Source organism: Saimiri boliviensis, chromosome 13, assembly GCF_048565385.1.
Source record: "Saimiri boliviensis isolate mSaiBol1 chromosome 13, mSaiBol1.pri, whole genome shotgun sequence".
Lineage (NCBI taxonomy): Eukaryota > Metazoa > Chordata > Mammalia > Primates > Cebidae > Saimiri > Saimiri boliviensis.
The window spans coordinates 84,320,504-84,344,342 of NC_133461.1; the positions used below are offsets into that span (position 1 = coordinate 84,320,504).

The following is a 23,839-nucleotide window of genomic DNA, read 5'->3' on the forward strand; positions in this document are numbered from 1 at the left end:
CATCAAATTGTAAACCTAGAATTCTATATACAGAAAAAATAAATTTTAAAAATAAAGACAAATAATGGTGATTGTAGACACATAAAAGCATAGAAAATTTATCACCAGCAAACCCACGGTACAGATATGTTAAACATATTTAAACATTCCTTAAATTAAAGAAAGTCCTTCAGGCAAAAGGAAAATAATGCCAGATGGAAATATGAATCTATTTTAAAGGAAGAACACTTGAAATGGTAACTGTCTGGGTAAATGTATGAGATATTTTTCTTGCTTAAATATCTTTAAAAGATAATTGACTGGCCAGGCACAGTGATGCCTATAATCACAGTACTTTGGGAAGCCAAGGCAGGCAGATCACTTGAAACCAGGAGTTTGAAACCAGCCTGGCCAATATGGCAAAACCCCATCTCTACTAAAAACGTAAAAATTAGCTGGGTGTGGTGGCATGTGCCTATAATCCCAGGTACTTGGGAGGCTGAGGCACAAGAATCACCTGAACCTGGGAGGCCAAGTGTGTAGTGAGCCAAGATCATGCGACTGTACCCCAGCTTGGGTAACACAGAGAGGCTCTGCCTTGGAAAAAAAAAAAACAAAAAGATAATTGACTATTTAAACAAAAATAATAACAATGAATTATAATACCTATAACATATGCATATATACCTATAACAATGAATTATAATACCTATAACATATGCATAATAAAATACATGACATTAACAATATCAATAGAAGGAAAGAAATAGAAATAATACTATTGTAAGATTCTTGTACTACACATTAAGTGATACAATACCACTTGAAGGTAGACTGTGATAACTTGAATACGTATAAAATAAACTTTAAAGCAACCACTAAAACAATAAAACAAAAAGTTATAGCTAGTAAACTAGCAAAGAAAATGAAATGTTCATAAGAAATGTTAAATAAATCCCAACACAGACAGGAAATTTGCAAAGGGTAAACAAAGTACAGAGGACTAGAAAACAAATGACAAGGAAAAAGACTGAAATTTAATGTATCAATAATCACATTCAATATAAATGGCCTAAACATCCTCAATTAAAATAAATCATCAAATTGGATTCAAAAACAAGGCACAACTATATGCAGCCCAGAAGAAATACATTTTAAATGTAAAACATAAGCAAGTTAAAAGTAAAACGATGGAAAAAAACATAAAACATTCTAATACTAATCAAAGAAAAACCAGAATGAATATAAGACAAAGTATATTTTAGAGCAAAGAATATTACTGACAATAGAGTAAATCATCATATATCGTTAAAGAGTTCAACATATATCAGAGGGACATGACAATTCTAAGGTTTTTGTATATAATAACACAACTTCAATATATACAAGGAAAAAACTGATAGAATTATAAGAAACAGACAAATCTATAATTACAGTTGGATGTTTCAATACCCCTCTCTCAAAAGTGTGTTGAAACAGAGTATCAGTGAAGACATAGAAGTTGTAGAAGTTTTTGACAACATTGACTTACATTAACTAGCTTGCCCAAAATGAAACTGACAAAACACTCCATCCAAGAATAGCAGAATGTACATTCTTCTCATGTGTACCTGGAATATTTACCAAAATAAACGAGAGTCTTGGTGATAAAACAAAACCCCATGAGAGTAAAAGAATTTAAGTTATACAAATGTTATCTGACCACAATAGAATTAAATTAGAAATAATGGAAAAATCTTTGGAAAATCCTGAAATATTTAGAGACTAAATAACACACTTCTGAGTAACTCATAGGTTAAAGAAGAAATCTAAAAATTAGAAACCATTTTAATGGAATATAAAAACAAACATAACACATCAAAATTTGTGGATCCCACTAAAACAGTAACTAGTGGAGAAATTGTAGCACTAAACATCTATATTAGAAACTAAGAAAGGATTCAAGTCAACCTCAGTTTCTACTTTAAGAAACTAGAAAAAAGACAAATAAAAAGTAAGTAGGAAATAATACAAACAGGAGCAGACATCAATAAAATTAAAAAAAAAACATAAAAATCGTGAAACCAAAAATGATTCTATGAGAAAATCAATAACATTAATAAAACTCTAGTCAAATTTATCAGGGAAAGAGAAGATACAAATCACCAATATCAGTAATGAGAGATGTGCTATTAACAGAGATTCTACATATGTGAAAAAAAAAGAATAAGGAAGGGTACAATCTTATGCTAAGAAATTTGGCAACATTGATAACATGGCCCAGTTCCTTGATATACACCAACTACAAAACTCACTCAAAAGAGATAAATAACCCACATAGCTCGGTCTGATGACACATATTTATAAAGATATCTATTCACCTCAAGTTGGTCTATACATTAATTGCAGTTCTAATAAAAATTCCAGTAGATTTTTTTAAAAAAGAAATAGACTAGCTGTGTCTAAAATTCATATGAAAATACAAAAATCTCAGACTAGTCAAAATAACTTTGAAAAGGAAGAATAAAGTGGAAATGCTAACCCTGCCTGATTTTTATTTCAAGACATCTTATAATACTACGATCAGAGCTGGCTTCATAAGTGTGCAGGCTGTGTGGTTGCACAAGGTCCCACTGTCATAAGAACTCTGTGCTTGGTTTAATGCTCTTTATCACGGTCTTGACATTCTTAACTTTTAACAAAGGAACCTATATTTTTATTTGATTTTATCCTGTGACCCAAAAATTAGGTAGGTAGTTGGCCCAGGCTACAGGATTCAAGACAAGTGGTACTGGTGTAAAGATAAACAAATAGGTAAATAGTCTACAGCCATACCACCCTAAATGTACTTGTTCTCATGTGACCTAAGAAGCTAAGCAGAGTCAGGCTTGGCTAATATTTGGATGGAAGAAATGGATGATTAGATTAAATGCAGTGTCCAGAAATAAATGCACACACATACGGACAACTGGTTTTTTACAAATGTGCAAAAGCAATTCAGTGAGGAAGCTATTCTCTTTTTTAACAAATGATGCTGAAAACATTTGATATTAACATGCAAAAAAATGAGCTTTAATTCTATCTTATACCATATATAAAATTAACACAAATACCCATAAGCCTAAAGTAAAAACTAAAATTACAAAACCTCTAGATCAAAACTTCAGAGAAAACCTTTGTAACTTGGATAACGCCAAGATTTCTTAGCAACAACACAGAAAGCATGATTCATAAAAGACAATAATAAAGATGTCATCGAAACTAAAAACGTATGTTCTTTGAAAAAAAAAATGAATTAGAAGACAAGCCATGAACTAGAAGAAAATATTTGCACAGCATACAATGGATAAAGCATCTGTATTTTTGTATATAAAGAACCCCCAAATTTCAATAATATAAAAACACAGCCCAATTAAAATTTGCAAACTATTTGAATAAAACTCTTTCAAAGAAAATGTATGCATGTAAAACAAACACATACAAAACATGCTGAGTGTTATCAATACTAGGGAAATGCAAGTTATAACCATTATGAATGGCTAAAGTTATAAAGACTGACCATACAAAGTGTTGATGAGGTACAGAGAATTTGGAAATTTCATATCCTACTGGTGGTAATGCAAGATGGTACAACCACTCTGAAAAATAATAGTATCTTGAAAAAGTTAAAAATATACTCACTACATGTTCTAGCCAACCCATTCCCAGGTATTTTCCAAAGAGAAAATGAAAAGCACTTGTCTATACAAAGACTTGCTGTAGATCTTCATTGCAGCTTCATTCAACATATCCAAATACTGAAAAAAACTCAAATATTCATCAAATTGTGAATGTTTAATCACACTGTGATGCATCCATATAATGGAATACTACTCTGTCATAAAAAGGAATAAGCTATTAATACATACAACATAGATGAATCTCAAAAGTATTATGACAGGTTTAAAAAGCTGGCCACAAGAAAATGAATATAAAATTCCAGAAAAGGCAAAATTATAACCAAAGAAAACAGATCAGTAGTTACCAGGGTACAAGGTGTGGGGCAATGATATTAATTGAACTGGAACATGGAAGAGCTCTTTTTGGATAGAAATGTTCTACATTATGACTTAGGTGGTGGTTACATGACTACACACATTTGCCAAAATTCATCAGATTATGCATTTCAAATTGTAAAATTCATTGTATTCATTTTGTTTTTCGTAAATGGTACCTCAATGGAGCTTGGTTTAAAAAAAAATTACTTATTAGAATGCTTTCTCCAGGATAGGATACTATTAGTTAACCAGAAAAATACAAATAAATTTCTCTTTGATTTCTCACTATATAATAACTGAAAAGGTTGTCTTCCTAATTTTCTCTGATATCTGGTTTGGAAAAGCAAATGCAGTACTTACCCATGCACAAGGTAATACACCAGCTCCAGAATTTCATCTTGCAGTCTCACTTGGCTTTCTCATTGCATTTTAAACTGTGTAACACAAAACAGACTCAGTGTTAACATTCTTCATTTACTGTCCTTTCACTAATAGTTCCAGGTCATAGGCGTTTAGAAAACATCTCTCTGCAAATTTTTACTGATTTCCTGAAATCGTGACAGGGTTACTGTCCTCCCTTGAAAGAGTCCTTTAGATCCAGAAGATGGTCTACTACACTGCATACCTTAGAATCTGAACGTTTAGGGACTCTTAGAACAAACAGTTTTTTTAGTGAACTTCACGTAACTAGAATCTGTAAATCTCAGAGAAATGTGTTCTTTCATGTTATCTTAGAGCACCTCCTGGTGTTTAGAAACTGAAGGTTTAAATCTTGAATACCCAAGTCCTTGTTTTTCTCTAAAGCCAGATAAATTAGAATTATTCTTGACAGTAAGGATACAAAAATGAATGAATTTATGAATGTATAAATTATTACAAAGAAACTGAGAGATTCTTGGTTTGAATCAGCCCTTCTTTTTCAAAAGAAATAAAAGCAATGCCTACTTACATGATAGTCCTGACTTTAAAAAATAATGAACACCTTGGTTTTTAGCAGCAGTTACATCAGAATTTTTGTAAAAAACAGTTTGTTTTTAGCCATCCAGCTACCCCTAACCCTACATAGAGTACTTTTCATCAAAATAACTGATTATTGCATTTAAAAAAAAAATAGAGTCTTGTCATGACCGTAGTCCCAGAGGGAGATGAGAGCCGGTCTCATTAAAGTCCTGTGTGGCCAGGTGGCAAACTTTCAGGTGTTTGGTCATGTTTTCATTTTTTTCAGCTGGTAAGATGAACCAAAGCACATCCTCCTCCAGCCTCAGTTCTGCCACTGAATGGGTGAAAAAGCAAAAAACACTGGGTCTAAAAAAGGATGCTCTGTTCATCATCCTAACCCCATGGGTAATGAACCATTGACAATCAATGCTAGCCCTGATTGTGCCCTGTAAGCTGGCATCTGCAGCAGCAGGACCCTTTCTCTTAGTCAGATTCCAAGCAGTTATTAGAAATGGAGAAGGGTCAGGACCACTTTCACCAGTGAAAGCAGGTTAGAATTTGTCAGGGACAAGAAAAAAAAAAAAAAAGTGGTTTGCAAGAAAAGCGCATGGCTTATACAACCATGCTTATTTAAGGATAAGGATCTAAATTCAATGCCTTTTGCCTTAGGCCTACAAGCAAACCACTCAGTTTTCCCTAAACTTCTGTTAAAGTAATCAAGCAAACTAGGAAACATAAGAGGAAAAAAACAAAAAAGACGTAGTACATTTTGCTGAATCTCAGTGGCTGAAACAATTTGGAGGCAGGGGAGATTGGGGAGATGAAAGCTAAAATGTCTTCAGATTAACTGTGGATTTCATTTATCCATACTAACCCTCACCCCAATTCCATAGGTAATCCAGAGTCAACTGGAGTTCATGTCTCCCATATGGTTATTGAACAGCCATGTAAAGAGAGAAGGAATCTGTTAGAATTAAGTTATATTTTAAAAACCTAACAGTATAACTGATTTCTCACTAATGTCATCTGTCTGTAACTAATACATAGCATGTCTTGATATAAACACCATAAGCTTGAAATTTGACAATTCATAAATTTGTTAGTTAAAATGATCCTTCCATTTAAGTGTTTTCTTTTTTCAGTTTCCACTACTTGTGCATTATTAAAATACTTTTTTAGTCTAGTGAAGAAAATCAGCAGGTGCTTTTTAATTATTCAAACTCCTCTGGAAAACAAATTACTTAATCTAATTACATCTGGGATTTTTAAAATTACTAAGAGTCATTTACAGTTCTTAGGGAATTTGACATATGTATTTGACATTTTATAAAGAGACAATTGATTTCTCACTTTGACTTATTTTCATTTTATTGTTCAGAAGAATTACAGAGCAACAATCAGATAAAAGATGGCAATGTTTATCTTGGAGATAAAATGTGCTCTTTCCAGCTATGTAAATTTTATTTATAAAAATCCATTTTGTTCTGTTGTAGTTACACACAAATGCATATATAATGAAGGTTCCCCATGACATCTCTGGAACAATAAATAAGGGAAGAATTTGCTCTTACTTGAGTAAAAGAACATTTTATAACTGAAACAAAACAAATGTAGATACTCAACATAAACATCCAAGCAGGCATGACAGAATGCACAACCACTACTATGAGAGGGAAAAAAAAAATCACTCAGCAATTAACAATATAATTTGCATGTTTTAGAACAATTTTATTTTCTTTCAGAAAGCCAGAATCTTATGAAACTGCTTTTCAATTATCCCCTAATTTTGAATAAATTGGGAAGTGTTTTGGATGGAAAATTTAAGTGCAGCTGTTTTGATATGAAAACATCCATAATTTCTTACTTGAGCCAACCAATAAAGTACCATCAGCCTTTCACAACTTCAGAAAAAGCCTCGAGCTAGCATTTATGCCTACCTCAATACGTAAAGGCTGCACTTGGCTGGGATTTGACTCTGGGGAAATTATTCTGAAAGGAGTAAGTTAGGAAGGTATAAGCACATAGACTTGGAACACAGCAAAAACATTTGCCTTCCTAGTGCAATGAAAGAACAGCTGCACAATTCTCATGGCCCACAGTTATGATCTATATGTACCAACAAAACATACAAATCCTGCTTTTTATATTAGTGTTCCCGCAACTGCCAACAAAATCTCATTTCAAGCAGCTACAAGACATAAAGTACAGCTCTCATGATCCAAATAGCTCTCACAGAGGTAACTGTAAACTGCTTACAGACACATGTCTTAAAATAACTTGTAATTAGCATAAAGCCTCTAGGGCTTATCATAAATTGAACCATTTATTTTGAAAAAATTAATCTCCTTTTGCTGAGAATTATCTCTAATTAAATGACAAATGATTGAATTGATTTGCCCTTTATATGTCCCATTTAAGATTAGGATTTGCTCACCTCCATCATTGCTTTTAAAAAACGCTGGTATTTTATTTTTCTACCAGTTTCTCCTCTTAAACATATTTATTCATCACCTGTTCTGATGTCGGCCAATTAGAGAAACTTCTTTGACTCCTTATAGGTTATCTTTAAGAAATGATACCCATGACTCTCATCTAAAATTCTCATTTTAAAAAAAATTAAGGTGATTGTATGCAGTAATTGCTTGTTAGGGGCCCTGCTTGGCACAATAAATACTATATGAACTTCCAAGTCCTGTAAACTTTTGCTGTTATATGAAATCCGAAAGGCAGAACTTTCTGAAAGCAAGCAGTCTCATGACCCACTCCCTCCCCACCCCCACCATGTTAAGTAACAAAACAGCTAGTAAGTGACATTAGGTATCTGCTATGGCCAGTAGGAAAGCTTCCACATTAGGGATTGAATTGAAAACACTTGATTTAATATTTATATGCAAAACAGTTGTTCTATTTAAAAGTTTGTTAGCTTAAGTAGCTATAATAATCACCCATTATCTTAGTCTCCAACATCTTGTACTTACTGTTGTTTGTTCATGAAATTTTCCTTAAAAATAACAGCTATTGCAAAGATAAATTTCATCTCAGAAATTCCCAGACCAATCTCCATCGGTAGAATTCAAACAAGTGAGTGAACTGGGGATGGCAGAGACACCTCCTCAATTCTTCAGCCTCAGCTTACTCAGAGAAGCACTGGTCCTCATCAGAATCTTCCACTTATTGCTGGGCAATGTCTGGCACCTCACCCTGCTTCCTGCACCTTGGATTTCTTTTTCTCTAAATGGAGGCTACATGAGTATTCCTGACCCTCTTAAGAGTAAACTGAAGTTTACCTTACAAAATTTCAACAATTGCTCTGATAGTGTCTTAATTCATAATTTTAGGTCAAAGTGTATGATTTCAATGCTAAAAGGAAAATAATGACTCTCAGGGACGACTTTCCACAGGTGGGCGGCAGCTTAGCATTTTGATGCTTATAGGTAGCAGGATCATGAAGGAGTGTGGAAACTATTGGACAGTGATAATTAATGTTAGCTTTTTCCATAATCTATGCTTTAAGCTGATATAATTGATAGATATATAAACCCATACTGTATTTGTGAAGCCAAAAACACAACAGGAAAAACTTACGTCATTGGTATTCTATTACATCTGTGGATATTTGTCTTTGTTTGCTTTGCCTCATGAGATAGGATTTTAGCTTTTGGATCCAAGGGTTACAGGTTCACTAGCTGGATTTCCTACGTTCTGCAATTTTCTGAGTAACCTCCATTAATCTAGATTCTCAAGAGACTCAAAGGCTATTAGATCCTTTAAATTGAAGACGTGTCCTTTTATGTGCTTCACGGAGAATACACACTGAATTGCTATCTTATCCACAGAGAGAGACGTTGATTTAAAACAGGGGTATATGGGGCCAGGTGCAGTGGCTCACACCTGTAATCCCAGCACTTTGGGAGGCCGAGGCAGGCAGATCATGAGATCAGGAGATCGAGACCAGCCTGACCAACATGGTGAAACCCCATCTCTACTAAAAATACAAAAATTAGCTGGGCATGGTGGCATGCACCTGTAATCCCAGATACTGAGAGGCTGAGGCAGGAGAATCACTTGAACCCGGGATGTGGAGGTTGCTGTGAGCCAACATCATGCCACTGCACTCCAGCCTGGGTGACAGAGGGAAATTCCATCTCAAAAAAAAAAAAAAAGAAAAAGAAAAAAGAAAAAAACAGGTGTATATGTAACATCTTTGGGTTTCTTTAATAAAACTTTGGTGTTATTATCAGTTTATCCCTAAAGAGCAGCATTTAGATACTTTTCTCAAACTGCCTACTTAAGAGTCATAATCTCCTTCTATACTATTAGAAGAGAGTAAATTACACAGTGTTGGAAAACCTAGAGCCATGGATATAGTAAGGTAAATATAGCTAATATTATCTCTGTTGCAATGCCCCCCTTTTAAAGTACTTAAATGCAAACGGGCTAAAAATAGAATGTGCCTGTAGTCCTAGCTACTCAAGAGCTAGGCAGGAGAATTGCTTGAACCCGGGAGGTGGAGGTTGCAGTGAGCCAAGATTGCACCACTGCACTCCAGCCTGAGTGACAGAGACAGAGAGAGAGAGAGAGAGAGAGAGAGAGAGAGAGAGAGAGAGAGAGAGAGAGAGGAGAGACTCCATCTCAAAATAAAAGAAAAAAGAAATGTTTTGAATCTTATGTACAATCTACACAATTATTCTAAACATTATTGAAAATGCCAATACATTTTGAAACAGATTCCAAAAATAGGCCTGGTGGCTCATGCCTATAATCCCAGCACTTTGGGAGGCTGAGGCAGAAGGATTGCTTGAGTTTAGGAGTTCAAGACCAGCCTGGACAACATAGTGAGACCTTGTCTCTGCAAAAAATAAAAATATTAGTTGAGTTTGATGGGACACACCTGTAGTCCCAGCTACTTGGGTATCTGAGGCAGGAGAATTGCTTGAGCCCAGGAGTTTGAGGCTGCAGTGAGCCCTGATTGTGCCATTGCACTCAGCTTAGGAAGCAGATTAAGACCCTATCTTAATAATAATAATAATTAATCTTAATATAATAATACAATTATTATATATAATATATTATATAATAATAATAATTAATCTTAATCAGTGCAGAAGACAAGACGTGTTTTGCTACTCCATCCCATAGCACCCCCAATCTAAGTAAAAACCTTATTTTACTTTGCAAGTGCAATTTGGAAACAAGCACCTGAGCCACCTCCATTGCCATATTCTCCAGCCATAGCCTAGCTTCTAACCCTCCCCTAAAAGAAATTCCAGAGACACGCAGTTTTTATTAAGACCCTATTTTAATTTTAAAGATAAACTTTCTTATTGTCTCTCTCAAAGTTAATGAGAGCCTGACTACTAAGTTGAAAAGAGGACTGGCCTCTCAAAAGGTAGCCTCTTTCCAGGTTTGAATGAACCCCTAACAAGCTTGGGCAAGTACTACCACATTTTGGGGGTACCAGTTGTTTCCCTCATTTTAAGATAGGACAAATGAACCAGGTACATACACTCTAAGAGTCCACACTTTTTGATGTTTAACGTGAGTCACGGTAAACTGTAAAAATACCAACTGAACCTTCTGAATTTATGTATTCACACTAATTATTTAGGATTACTATTAATTTTAGTAGATACTCCTGATTGATATCATTCAACCCTTATACAAACAAAATATAAAAACATATGGAAAGGGAATAGAAGGTAGGGACAATTTAAATAAAATATTTGATTCTACCAAAGAAGAATCTTAAAGATTCTACCAAAAATGGCTTTGTAATTTTGTGCAGTAACTTCTGATATTTGTCAATACAATGTATTTGTGGTCTTCACCAGACAGACTTGAGAACATCACTGGTAATAACTATCTAGTGTACAATTTGCACTTAGCAAATAAGATATACATGTTTTGGTAGAACCTACTCCTTACTAAAAGGATTTTTCTAATGTGAGCCATGTATTTATAAAGTAAAACAGAGGTTTCTGAATGCATCCTCTAAGACTAAAAGAGTCATTCATGGTGTCCAGACCCTGGAAGCCTGAGTAAAGAGGATGGAAAATTTTCTAGGTCAAAGTTCATTTCTGTTAATAAGACTCTGCACCCATGGATCCTATGAATCTACCTACTTCAGGGAGTATAAAAAGTGTTTAGATCGGGAGACACAGAACTATGATGCTTAAAAACCATTTCCTAATAGAAACTCTCACCTCTCGATAGGGATACCATTTATGCATTTCCAAAATATTATTTTCTTTAAAATTTCAGAAAAAGGAATGCTGGGAAGATGGCCGCCTAAGAACAGCTCAGGACTTCAGCTCCCGGTGAAAGTGCAGAGGGTGAGTGGACGCCGCATTTCCAGATGAACTCTTATTGCCCACAGACCAGGAGATACCCAGGCAGAGGGGTCGCCAGGGTTGCAGTCCCAGCTGGTGCAGCTGTTTTGGCCCCCCCGGGGCTGATTCCGCCTGGGCGGCTGCTGTGACCACGCCCTATTGCTGCGGTTCTCCTTACAAAAGCCACTGGTCTGGGAGCCCTCTTAGCTGGCGATCAGAGCCCTGAGATGGCAGAGTTGCCCATTCATCTGAAATAGCGAGCCAGGCCAGGAGATTCCTAGGCAAAAAAATCCGCCAGGAGCCGGTGCCGCAGTTCAAGCCAACTCAGTGAGTCGCAGCACGGGAGATCCCCGCGCCTTTTCAAAAAGCGACTGGAACGCGCAGTCGTTCAACTTAAAAGAAAAGACTCTGAGTCAGGGAGCCAGGTGATCAGGCTCGGTTGGTCCCACCCTTCCACCCCCAACAACAATGAAAACAAAAACAGTAACTGGAAACCCTCTGGGTTGAGCCCTTCAAACCAAGCACAGCTGAACCTGGACGGTCCGGCTCCGTGGGGGAGGGGCTTCCGCCATTACTGAGACTCTCCACCACTATGGAGGCAGGCTGCCGTTGCCGAGGCAACCCGCTGTTGCCGAGGCAACCTGCCACAACAGAGAGAGTCCGGGATAACAGAGGCGGGGCCACCATTGCCCAGACAGTTCAAACTATGCCCATATAAACAGGACTGCAGGGAAGCGCTCAGGGCAGCTGGGCGGAGCCCACAGCAGCTCAGCAAAGCCCCTGCGGGCAGGCAGTGGCTAGGCATGCTGCTAGCTGGGTGGGTCAGACCTGAAAGAAAAATCAAAAAAGACAGTAGTGCAACAGAAACTCATAAAGCTCCAACTCCCTGGGACAGAGCACCTGGGAACAAAAAGTGTTTTATGAGTTCAGCTGCAGCAGACCTAAACATACCTGCCCAGCAGCTCTGAACGAACAACAGAGCTCACAACTCAGGACTTAAGCCCCAATAAAGATAGACTGTCTCCTCAAGTAGCTCCCTGACCCCCATTGATCCAAAGACTCACCTCATAAAGGAGAGAACGGACTGACAGTAGGTGAGCATCCTTCTGGGACAAAGATAGCAGAAGAGGAAACTGGTAGCAACCCTTACTGTTCTGCAGCTGCTGCAGGTGACCCCCAGACAAGCAGGGCCTGGAAAGGACCTCAGCAGTCCTACAGCAGAGGGGCCAGACTGTTAGAAGGAAAGCTTAAAAAAAAAAAAAAAAAAAAAAAAAAAAAAAAAAAAAAAAAGAAGTAACTTCAGCATCCACGAACAGGTGGATAAACCCAAAAAAATGGGAAGAAACCAGCGCAAAAAGGATGAAAACTCCCGAAACCAGAACACCTCTCCTCCTAAAAGGGATCACAACTCCTCACCAGCAAGGGAACCAGACCGGATGGAGAAGGAGGGTGATGAAATGACAGAATCAGACTTTAGAAGGTGGGTAGTAAGAAACTACAGTGAGCTAAAAGAACATGTTCTAACCCAACGCAAAGAAAATAGGAACCTTGAAAAAAGATTGGACGAAATGCTAACAAGAATGGACAGCATAGAGAGGAATATAAGTGAATTGATGGAGCTGAAAAACACAACACGAGAACTTCGTGAAGCATGCACAAGCTTCAACAGCCAAATTGACCAAGCAGAAGAAAGGATATCAGAGGTCGAAGATCAACTCAAAGAAATAAAAAGAGAAGGCAAGAACAGAGAAAATAGCGCAAAAAGGAATGAACAAAATCTTCAAGAAATGTAGGACTATGTGAAAAGACCTAATCTACGTCTGATAGGTGTACCTGAATGTGATGAAGAGAATGAATCCAAGCTGGAAAATACTCTTCAGGATATTATCCAGGAAAACTTCCCCAACCTAGCAAGGCAGACCAATATTCAAATACAAGAAATACAGAGAACACCACAAAGATATTCCTCAAGAAGAGCAACACCAAGGCACATAATCATCAGATTCACCAGGGTTGAAATGAAAGAGAAAATGCTAAGGGCAGCCAGAGAGAAAGGTCGGGTTACCCACAAAGGGAAGCCCATTAGACTCACAGCAGATCTCTCAGCAGAAACCCTACAAGCCAGAAGAGACTGGGGGCCAATATTCAACATCCTTAAAGAAAAGAACTTTCAACCCAGAATCTCCTATCCAGCCAAACTAAGCTTCATAAGTGAAGGAAAAATAAAAGCCTTTGTGAACAAGCAAGCACTCAGAGATTTCATCACCACCAAACCTGCTCTACAAGAACTCCTGAAAGAGGCTCTACACGTATAAAGGAACAACCAGTACCAGCCACTCGAAAAACACACCAAATGGTAAAAGAGCATCAACACAATCAAGAAGCTGCATCAACTAACCAACAAAACAGCCAGGTAGCATCAAAATGACAGTATCAAATTCACACATAACAATACTATCCCTAAATGTCAATGGACTAAATGCCCCAATCAAAAGACACAGACTGGCAAATTGGATAAAAAGCCAAAACCCATCAGTGTGCTGTATCCAGGAAACCCATCTTACATGCAAGGATACACAAAGGCTCGAAATAAAGGGATGGAGGAAGCTCTACCAAGCAAATGGAGAGCAAAAAAAAGCAGGAGTTGCAATTCTCATCTCTGATAAAATAGACTTTAAAGCAACAAAGATCAAAAGAGACAAAGAAGGACACTACATAATGGTAAAAGGATCACTGCAACAAGAAGAGCTAACGATCCTAAATATATACGCACCCAATACAGGAGCACCCAGATACATAAGGCAAGTTCTTAATGACTTACAAAGAGACTTAGACTCCCACACAATAATAGTGGGAGACTTTAACACCCCATTGTCAATATTAGACAGATCAACCAGACAGAAAATCAACAAGGATATCCAGGACCTGAACTCAGACCTGGAGCAAGCAAACCTAATAGACATTTACAGAACTCTCAACCCCAAATCCACAGAATATACATTCTTCTCAGCACCACATCACACCTACTCTAAAATTGACCACATAATTGGCAATAAATTACTCCTCAGCAAATGCAAAAGAATAGAAATCATAACAAACAGTCTCTCAGACCACAGTGCAATCAAGTTACAACTCAGAATGCAGAAACTAACTCATAACCGCACCCCTTCATGGAAACTGAACAACTTGCTCTTGAATGTTGACTGGATAAACAATGAAATGAAGGCAGAAATAAAGATGTTCTTTGAAACCAATAAGAACGAAGACACAACATACCAGAATCTCTGGGACACATTTAAAGCAGTCTCTAGAGGAAAATATATAGCAATGAGTGCCCACATGAGAAGAAAGGAGAGATCTAAAATTGACACCCTATCATCAAAATTGAAAGAGCTAGAGGAGCAAGATCAAAAAAACTCAAAACCTAGCAGAAGACAGGAAATAACTAAGATCAGAGCAGAACTGAAGGAAATAGAGACACAAAAAACTCTTCAAAAAATCAATAAATCCAGGAGCTGGTTTTTTGAAAAGATCAACAAAATAGACAGACCACTAGCCAGATTAATAAAAAACGAAAAGAGAGAATAACCAAATTGATGCAATAAAAAACGATAAAGGGAATATCACCACAGATTCCACAGAAATCCAAACTATCATCAGAGATTATTACAAACAACTCTATGCACATAAACTAGTAAATCTGGAAGAAATGGATAAATTCCTGGACACCTGCATCCTCCCAAGCCTAAACCTGGAAGAAGCCGAAAGCCTGAATAGACCAATAACATGGTCTGAAGTCGAGGCAGCAATAAAGAGCCTACCACCCAAAAAAAGCCCAGGTCCAGATGAGTTCACAGCTGAATTCTACCAGACATACAAAGAGGAGCTGATACCATTCCTACTGAAACTATTCCAGACAATGCAAAAAGAGGGAATCCTTCCCAAATCATTTTATGAGACAAACATCATCCTGATACCAAAACCCGGCAGAGACTCAACAAGAAAAGAAAATTTCAGGCCAATATCCATGATGAACATAGATGCAAAAATCTTCAATAAAATACTGGCAAACTGATTGCAACAGCATATCAAAAAGCTCATCCACCATGATCAAGTAGGATTCATCCCGGGGATGCAAGGCTGGTTCAACATATGCAAGTCCATAAACGTAAATCACCACATAAACAGAACCAAAGACAAAAACCACATGATTATCTCAATTGATGCAGAGAAGGCTTTTGACAGAATTCAACAACCCTTTATGCTAAAAACCCTCAATAAACTAGGTATTGACAGAACGTACCTCAAAACAATAAAAGCTATTTACGACAAACCAACAGCCAATATCATACTGAATGGGCAAAAACTGGAAGCATTCCCTTTGAAATCTGGCACTGGACAAGGATGCCCTCTCTTACCACTCCTATTCAATATAGTACTGGAAGTTCTAGCCAGAGCAATCAGGCAAGAAAAAGAAATAGAGGGTATCCAAATTGGAAAGGAGGAAATCAAATTGTCTCTATTTGCAGATGACATGATTGTATATCTGGAAGACCCCATCATCTCAGCCCAAAGTCTCCTGAAACTGATAAACAACTTCAGCAAAGTCTCAGGATACAAAATCAACCTGCAAAAATCACAAGCATTCCTATACACCAGTAATAGACTTAAAGAGAGCCAAATCAAGAACAAACTGCCATTCACAATTGCTACAAAGAGAATAAAATACCTAGGAATACAACAAACAAGGAACGTAAAGGACCTCTTCCAGGAGAACTACAAGCCATTGCTCAACGAAATAAAAGAGGATACAAACAGATGGAGAAACATTCCATGTTCATGGTTAGGAAGAATCAACATCGTGAAAATGGCCATACTGCCCAAAGTAATTTACAGATTCAACGCTATTCCCATCAAGCTACCAATGACCTTCTTCACAGAACTGGAAAAAAAACACCTTAAACTTCATATGGAACCAAAAGAGAGCCCACATAGCCATGTCAATTCTAAGCAAAAAGAACAAAGCAGGAGGCATCACACTACCGGACTTCAAACTATACTACAAGGCTACAGTAATCAAAACAGCATGGTACTGGTACCAAAACAGAGATATAGACCAATGGAACAGAACAGAGGCCTCAGAGGAAATACAACATACCCACAACCATCTGATCTTCAACAAACCTGACAAAAACAAGCAATGGGGAAAGGACTCCCTGTTTAATAAATGGTGTTGGGAAAACTGACTAGCCATGTGCAGAAAGCAGAAACAGGACCCTTTCCTGACACCTTACACCAAAATTAACTCCAGATGGATTAAAGACTTAAACATCAGACCTAACACCATAAAAACCCTAGAAGAAAATCTAGGCAAAACCATTCAGGACATAGGTGTAGGCAAGGACTTCATGACCAAAACGCCAAAAGCAATGGCAACAAAAGCCAAAATAGACAAATGGGACCTAATCAAACTCCACAGCTTCTGCACGGCAAAAGAAACAGTCGGTAGAGTGAATCGGCAACCAACAGAATGGGAAAAAAATTTTGCAGTCTACCCATCTGACAAGGGGCTGATATCCAGAATTTACAAAGAACTAAAGCAGATCTACAAGAAAAAAACAAACAAGCCCATTCAAAAATGGGCAAAGGATATGAACAGATACTTTACAAAAGAAGACATACAGGAGGCCAACAAACATACGAAAAAATGCTCATCATCACTGGTCATCAGAGAAATGCAAATCAAAACCACATTGAGATACTATCTCACACCAGTTAGAATGCTGATCATTAAGAAATCTGGAAACAACAAATGCTGGAGAGGATGTGGAGAAATAGGAACACTTTTACACTGTTGGTGGGAATGTAAATTAATTCAACCATTATGGAAGACAGTGTGGCGATTCCTCAAGGACCTAAAAATAGAAATCCCATTTGACCCAGCAATCCCATTACTGGGTATATATCCAAAGGATTATAAATCATTCTACTACAAGGACACGTGCACACGAATGTTCATTGCAGCACTGTTTACAATAGCAAAGACCTGGAACCAACCCAAATGCCCAACGATGATAGACTGGATAGGGAAAATGTGGTACATATACACCATGGAATATTACGCAGCCATCAAAAACGATGAGTTCACGTCCTTTGTAGGGACACGGATGAACCTGGAAACCATCATTCTCAGCAAACTGACACAAGAGCAGAAAATCAAACACCATATATTCTCACTCATAGGCGGGTGTTGAACAATGAGAACACATGGACACAGGGAGGGGAGCACTACACACTGGGGTCCATTGGGGGGAAATGGGGACGGATGGGTGGGTGGGGAGGTGGGAAGAGATAGCATGGGGAGAAATGACAGATACAGGTGAGGGGACGGAAGGCAGCAAAGCACACTGCCATGTGTGTAACTATGCAACAATCTTGCATGTTCTTCACATGTACCCCAAAACCTAAATTGCAATAAAAAAGAGAAAAAGAAAAAAAGAAAAGAAAAACCGTGTGATGAACAAAATAGAGTTGCACAAAAAAAAAAAAATCAGAAAAATATTTCATATCCTCCTTTGATTAAAAAAAAAAAAAATTAGCACCATTAGTCTGCAATTTTCCGTAGCTCATTATTTTTGTGTCCTTCTGTTTCTCTTTTGGTAGATATAAGAACTCATTCTGTTGCCCAGGCTGAAGTGTAGAGGCACAATCACAGCTTACTACAACCTCAAATTCCTGTGTTCAAGCAATTCTCTTATCTTAGCCTCCCAAGTAGCTGAGACTACAGTTGCATGCCACCACACCCGGCTACTTTGTAAAAATGTTTTTGTAGAGAGAGTCTCACTATGTGACCCAAGCTAGTCTCAAACTCTTGGCTTCAAGTGATCCTCCCACCTCAACCTCCTAAAGCACTGAGATTACAAATGTCAGCCACTGCAACCAGTCCTGTATCCTTCTCTATGAAAATATCACTCCCTTTCATTGATATTATTTTTCCTATTTATTCACATAATGTTTGGTCTGCATGCTAATCCTTGTTCTGTTGCTTTCATTTTTTGTTCCTCTTAACCTCTCTAGGGTATATATATATTTCTCTTGCTATAAAGTTAAAGGTTAAAAAATTATTTTAACCTTTTTATTATAAAATAAGGAGTGAAAATCTCCATTTAAAAATTTGTAGCTAAATGAATAATTACCACCCTTGTAAGGACCAACCAGTTTAAGAAATGTAACATTTTCAGCCACTTGAGCAGCTGTTCCAGACACAATCCTCTCCCTCTCCTCAATATTACCTCTCCCTCTCCTCTGATCTTTATAGTACACACCTATGTATCTTTAAACCTTTATAGTCCAAGGGTGCATCCACGCACATCATAGTTTTGTCTTTCCTTGTATTCCATGTCTATTACTGTAATAATGTTGCACAACAAACAACCACAAAATGAACTACAGTGGTACACAACAGTAAATTCTAATATCTGGAGTGGTCAGTTGGAAGCTCTACTGATCTTAGCAGAGCTTGCTCATATATCTGCATTTATAGGCTTCTAGCTCCTTGATGCTGGCCTCAGCTTGGATGATCTTGATGGCTTTGCTATATTCCTCATACTTCCCAGTTCCCAGTAGGCTAAAGTGCAAAAATGAAAAAGAAAAAAAAAAAGCAAATATATAAGACATTCTGAAGCTTAGGTTTGTATTAGCACACTGACACTTCTACTTCCTCCTAGGACAAAGCGAGTTACATGGCCATGTACTGAGTCAGAATGGAGGAACCCTGCAAAGTAACATGGCAAAAGACATGAATATAGGGAGCAATGAAAAAAATGGAGTCATCTTTACCATCTACCATAGTCTTTACCCAGGACTACAATTATTCATTCCCCCATGCATGCAGACATATGTTCACCACTCACAAGACTCTCCAAAACATCTCATCCCATTGAGCATCAAGTTTAAAATTCAGAAACTTGTGGTAGACATATATCAGGACTTGATGCAGATTAGGTTCCCTGGAAGGTATATTCTGAGAAAGAAATTAGCACACACTATAATTATTTGGGAGTACTCTTGAGATAAACACTCATAGAAAACAATAAAAGAAAGATTAGACAGAAGGAGGTATTGATCTGTGGTTCAGTTCCCAGAAAAGCCCCAGGTAACCCAAAATAAATTTCACAGCTTGCGGTGGCCCCTCAAGTTGGGTATAAAGGGCTGGAACTTTATGCCCAACATGAATCAGAGCTGTACCTGTAAGAACATATGACCTTGGGCAATGAGCTATTGGAAATGCCCAAAGAAGGGCAACAGCTAAGGCCTATGTTTCACAAGCACACCCAGCAGCTGAGAGTGCTAAGTAAGTCCTTCATTGCTGAGGGGTATCTAGACAGAACAACACACTATCCATTACAGGTATAGATATGGCTTATCTCGCTCTAGAGCCCTATGAGTTAAAAGACAAATCATTATATAGTGGTAAAATCAGGCAAAATGGTCATAATAAACACTGCCATTCACAAAAGGGGAAGATAGGAGTCACATTGAACTCACTGGTACATAGCAATTTTGCAATCCCACGGGATGCCAAGTCTATTTTTAGGACGAATAATATTTTTTGATAATGCCCCAGTTTGGTTTCATGGGAATGGTTCTGCAGTCAGTTGTTTTCCACAGCCCTTGGCTCCATGTTCTTGGAATCCTTCTTTTTCCATCACCTTTGGCCATTTTTGAAGAGAACATGAGAAAATATACCCTTTAAGCAACTTTCTCAGTCTGCTTCTTCCCTGTAGCAAGTTGAGGTTTCATATGTCTTTCAGCATTCTGAACAGCCCACATTAATGGCAGTTTGACTAGTATAGCATCATAAAAACTTTCTGGGTTTTCTATGGTCTTTAATACAACCCATGCCATTTCCCAAAAGCAATAAACCCAATTACAAACAATCCCCCACAAATTTAATCACTACTACATTTGACATGTCAGACTACAGTGGGAAATATTCTTATAATTTCTAGAAGCCAGAATTATAGATCACTGAGGAAAATGGCAACTGTCTAGGTCCCTGCCTCTAACTAAGAAGTGATAAAGAGAAATAATAAGGAAAACAAAACTACACAAATTATGCCCTCTGCATAACCTGAACATAGAGAATACCCAAACTTCATGATAACTGTAAGTAACAAAAAGAATAAACACCAAATCACTATGCATGGTTTCTCATACAGAGGTCTTAGCCTGCTGGCCAGTTTGTGGTAAGCAAAAACACACCTAGAAAAACATTAAAAGGCAAAAAAGATACATCATGCAGAGAGAGAGAGAAACATAGCAAATAATTTAAAATATATATAACCATAAACTACTGTGTCAGAGTTGAAAATAAAAGTTATAATTGTATCAATATAAATATAAATGGGCTAAACTCACCTATTAAAAGGAAAGGATTTTCAGTTTGGTACACAGAGCATGATGTAACTATATGCTACATACAATTTCATACATAAAACAAGGTGAATCAGAAAATCTAAATTTAAGAGACAAACAAAAAATTAAAGTCAGTGGAAACAATATGAAATCAGGAAATGTGATGTGCTATCAGCCAAACTAGAATTCAAGCCAAAAAAATAAATATAACAAAAATTCTAAAGTCACAACTTAATAATAAAGAGTTATAAGATCTAAACAACATGTACAAGGTAGATTTTACAATTCTACCAAACTTTATAAGTATATACCAAACTTTACAGCCATGCGGGAAATAATACCAAAAATCGTATACCAAACTTTATAAGTATATACCAAACTCTACAGCCATGCAGTAATAATACACCTCAAGTGCAATAAAACATTTACAAAACAATCAAATATTAAGTCACAAAGAAAATACCAATAATTTTCATAAAGTAGAAATATCACAACAAATATCATAATGCAATAAAAACTAGAAATTGTTAACGGAATCAAAGAGCAAAAAAATTCTTTCATGCAAATTTTAAGAAAAAATTTTTATTGGAAAACACCCTACCTAAAGGGAAAATACAAACTTATGTGACAAAATTTCTGAAAAATAATAATAATGAAAAGATGCATTGAAATTAGTATTTAGAGAAAAATTCATAGAACTAAATAAACTAAATATTTCTGATTCCAAAAAGTTTTTAATGAAATAAATTAAAAACCAAGCTGAAAAAAATTAAAAAGTCAAAAGAAAGCATAAAAAGCATAAAATAAAGATAAAAGTAGAAAATAATCAACTAAAAATAGAAAAACAGTAGACTTATTAAATTCCTATACTCTAGTTTCTCTTCAGATTTTATAAATCTTTTGCCATTGAAATAAAATTCCTGTAGGTTTATTTTAAAGAAATTAATAAAATAGGGGAGAAATTATAAAATAGAAAATAGAAGATAACACAGGGAAACAATCACTGAAACAAAAATTTAAAACATCGTAAGTGACTATTTTACAGACCTCTTTGCAAATAGCTTTGAAAACACAGGTAATGGATAATTTCTTGGGGCAATAAAATAAATGAAATTTGACTCAATTATAGATAGACAACATTTTCCATAGAAGATAAAAAGTAAGATATTAATAAACTACATTACCAAAAAAACGCCTTGCCCAGATAATTTTGGAAGGAAATTCTACCAAATCTACAAAGATCTGATATTCCAATGTTTTATAGAGTGTTCTAGAACAATGAAGATGAAGAAAAAGCTCCTAATTTTTAAGAGGCAAGTACTACACTAATACCTAAATCTAAATTTTTTTAAATACCAAAAAAAAAAATTTACAGAGCAATATGTTTATGGATATTGATGTAAAAATACTAAGTAAATATTAGAAAACAGAATCCTATACATGAAGAAATTAATACAACACAACTAAGAGGGATTTATTTCAGAATGCAAAGTTGGTTCAATATTAGATAATCCATTGTTATTATAATCCACATTATTAAATCTAAGAAAAAATGTATGTATCTCCATTGATAATAAAACAATACCCTGACAAAATACAATACTGATTCCTGGTAAAAACACTCAAAAAGAAAACAATTTAAAATTTCTTTCTTAGCATGATAAGATAGATAGATATCCTAAGACAGTATCTTACCAAATTAGAAAATACCAGAACCATTTTCATTAAGATTATAAACAAGACAAGGATGACCACCATCCTTATGACTATTCACCATTGTATCAGAGGTATTACCTAATCCAATTAGAGAAGAGAAATCAATTAAAGGTATAGAAATTGGATTTTTTAAAAACAAGAAAAGTTATTGCTATTTGCAATATTTGATTGGTGCAAAAATAATTGCGGTTTTTTTAAATTGACAGTAACAGCGAAATCCACAATTATTTTTGCACAAACCTAGTTGTATGCCTAAAAAACTTCAAAGAATTAATGATAAAAGAAGCATTACCCATAAAATAATTCAGCGAAGTTCCAGGATATAAAAATAATACGGTGAAATCAGCAACCTCATTTAAACGAGCAAACCTGTTAAAGATTATAATGGTAAAGAAAATTTCATTTGCAATAGCAATAAGGAAACTAAACATATAGGAAAAAACTTAGTATATCATATGTGAAATCTGCATGAAGAACCTCAAAACATAAAAACTTCCAGGTTCAGCTGGATGTAAAGGGCTTGGATATTATCACTTCTGTCTGCAGCAAGAAAAATTTGTAAGTCAATGACTTCCTGGACCCGTAAGAAAACTGAAGTTGCAGCATAAATCAACACTCTGAAATCCAGAGAGACGTACATTTACAGAGAGGCACGGCTAAGATCTGCTTACCTGGTCCTGTCAGCACTGAAACTTAAGCTTTTTGAGCCATAAATTGATAGGAACGCTTAAGTAATTATTTTGGCAAATTGCTGAGACTGAGTGCGGACTACCATGAGAGTGAGAAAATTCCTTGAGGCTTAGGGCTGAGGGGGACCCCTAAGTTTTCAGAGGCTTTATCTCCGGGAAACCCAACAGGTACTCATCCCATCATGCCTCTGCAGAGAGAGGGGAAAAGTAATAATTGTAAAGTAATCTCAGCCTTCTTTAAAATAAGGGCCTACTGTTTAAGAGAAGAGGCATTTTTGAGCTTATGTTACATGGGGTAAGGTCATTCTGCCCACTCCAAACCCTTCTAGCTTTCCTGTCTCACCTAAGAGAAAAAAAATAGTCAACAGGAGTCAAGACTTCAAGGAAATGGACTAGGAACACTCCTCCAAGAAAGGAAGAAGGGAGCAGAAAGAAAGAAAAAAAAAAAACTACACCACTGGGAAGACAGTGTTGATGGTCATAGCCAAAAGACACAGACCATTCCCCCTTACCAAAACACTAAGATTTAATCTTAGCGTTTTACATAGACTACTCTCCTTCCCTACCTTTTACTACCATGCCATCAGAGCTCCAGTATAGTAATAATTGATTACATATGAAAGAGCTACAAGACACTGACTTTCTCTGAAGAAGAGAATGTATGAATCCCTCAAGGGTAGAGGCAAAAACAAGGACACTGAAGGGTTCTGAAATCTCTGGAAGCTATAGCTACAGCAAACATTAACCCCATATT

General features: G+C 36.6%; 1 long non-coding RNA gene across 1 annotated transcript in view; it reads right to left on the minus strand.

The window, feature by feature from the left end:
- Positions 1-2,250: 2,250 nt before the first annotated feature.
- Positions 2,251-23,839, minus strand: part of LOC141580838 (uncharacterized) — a 340,084-nt gene continuing 318,495 nt past the window's right edge. The window contains exon 4 of the long non-coding RNA XR_012513211.1: positions 2,251-4,429. This is a non-coding gene — a long non-coding RNA (uncharacterized LOC141580838). The remainder of the gene's footprint in view (positions 4,430-23,839) is intronic.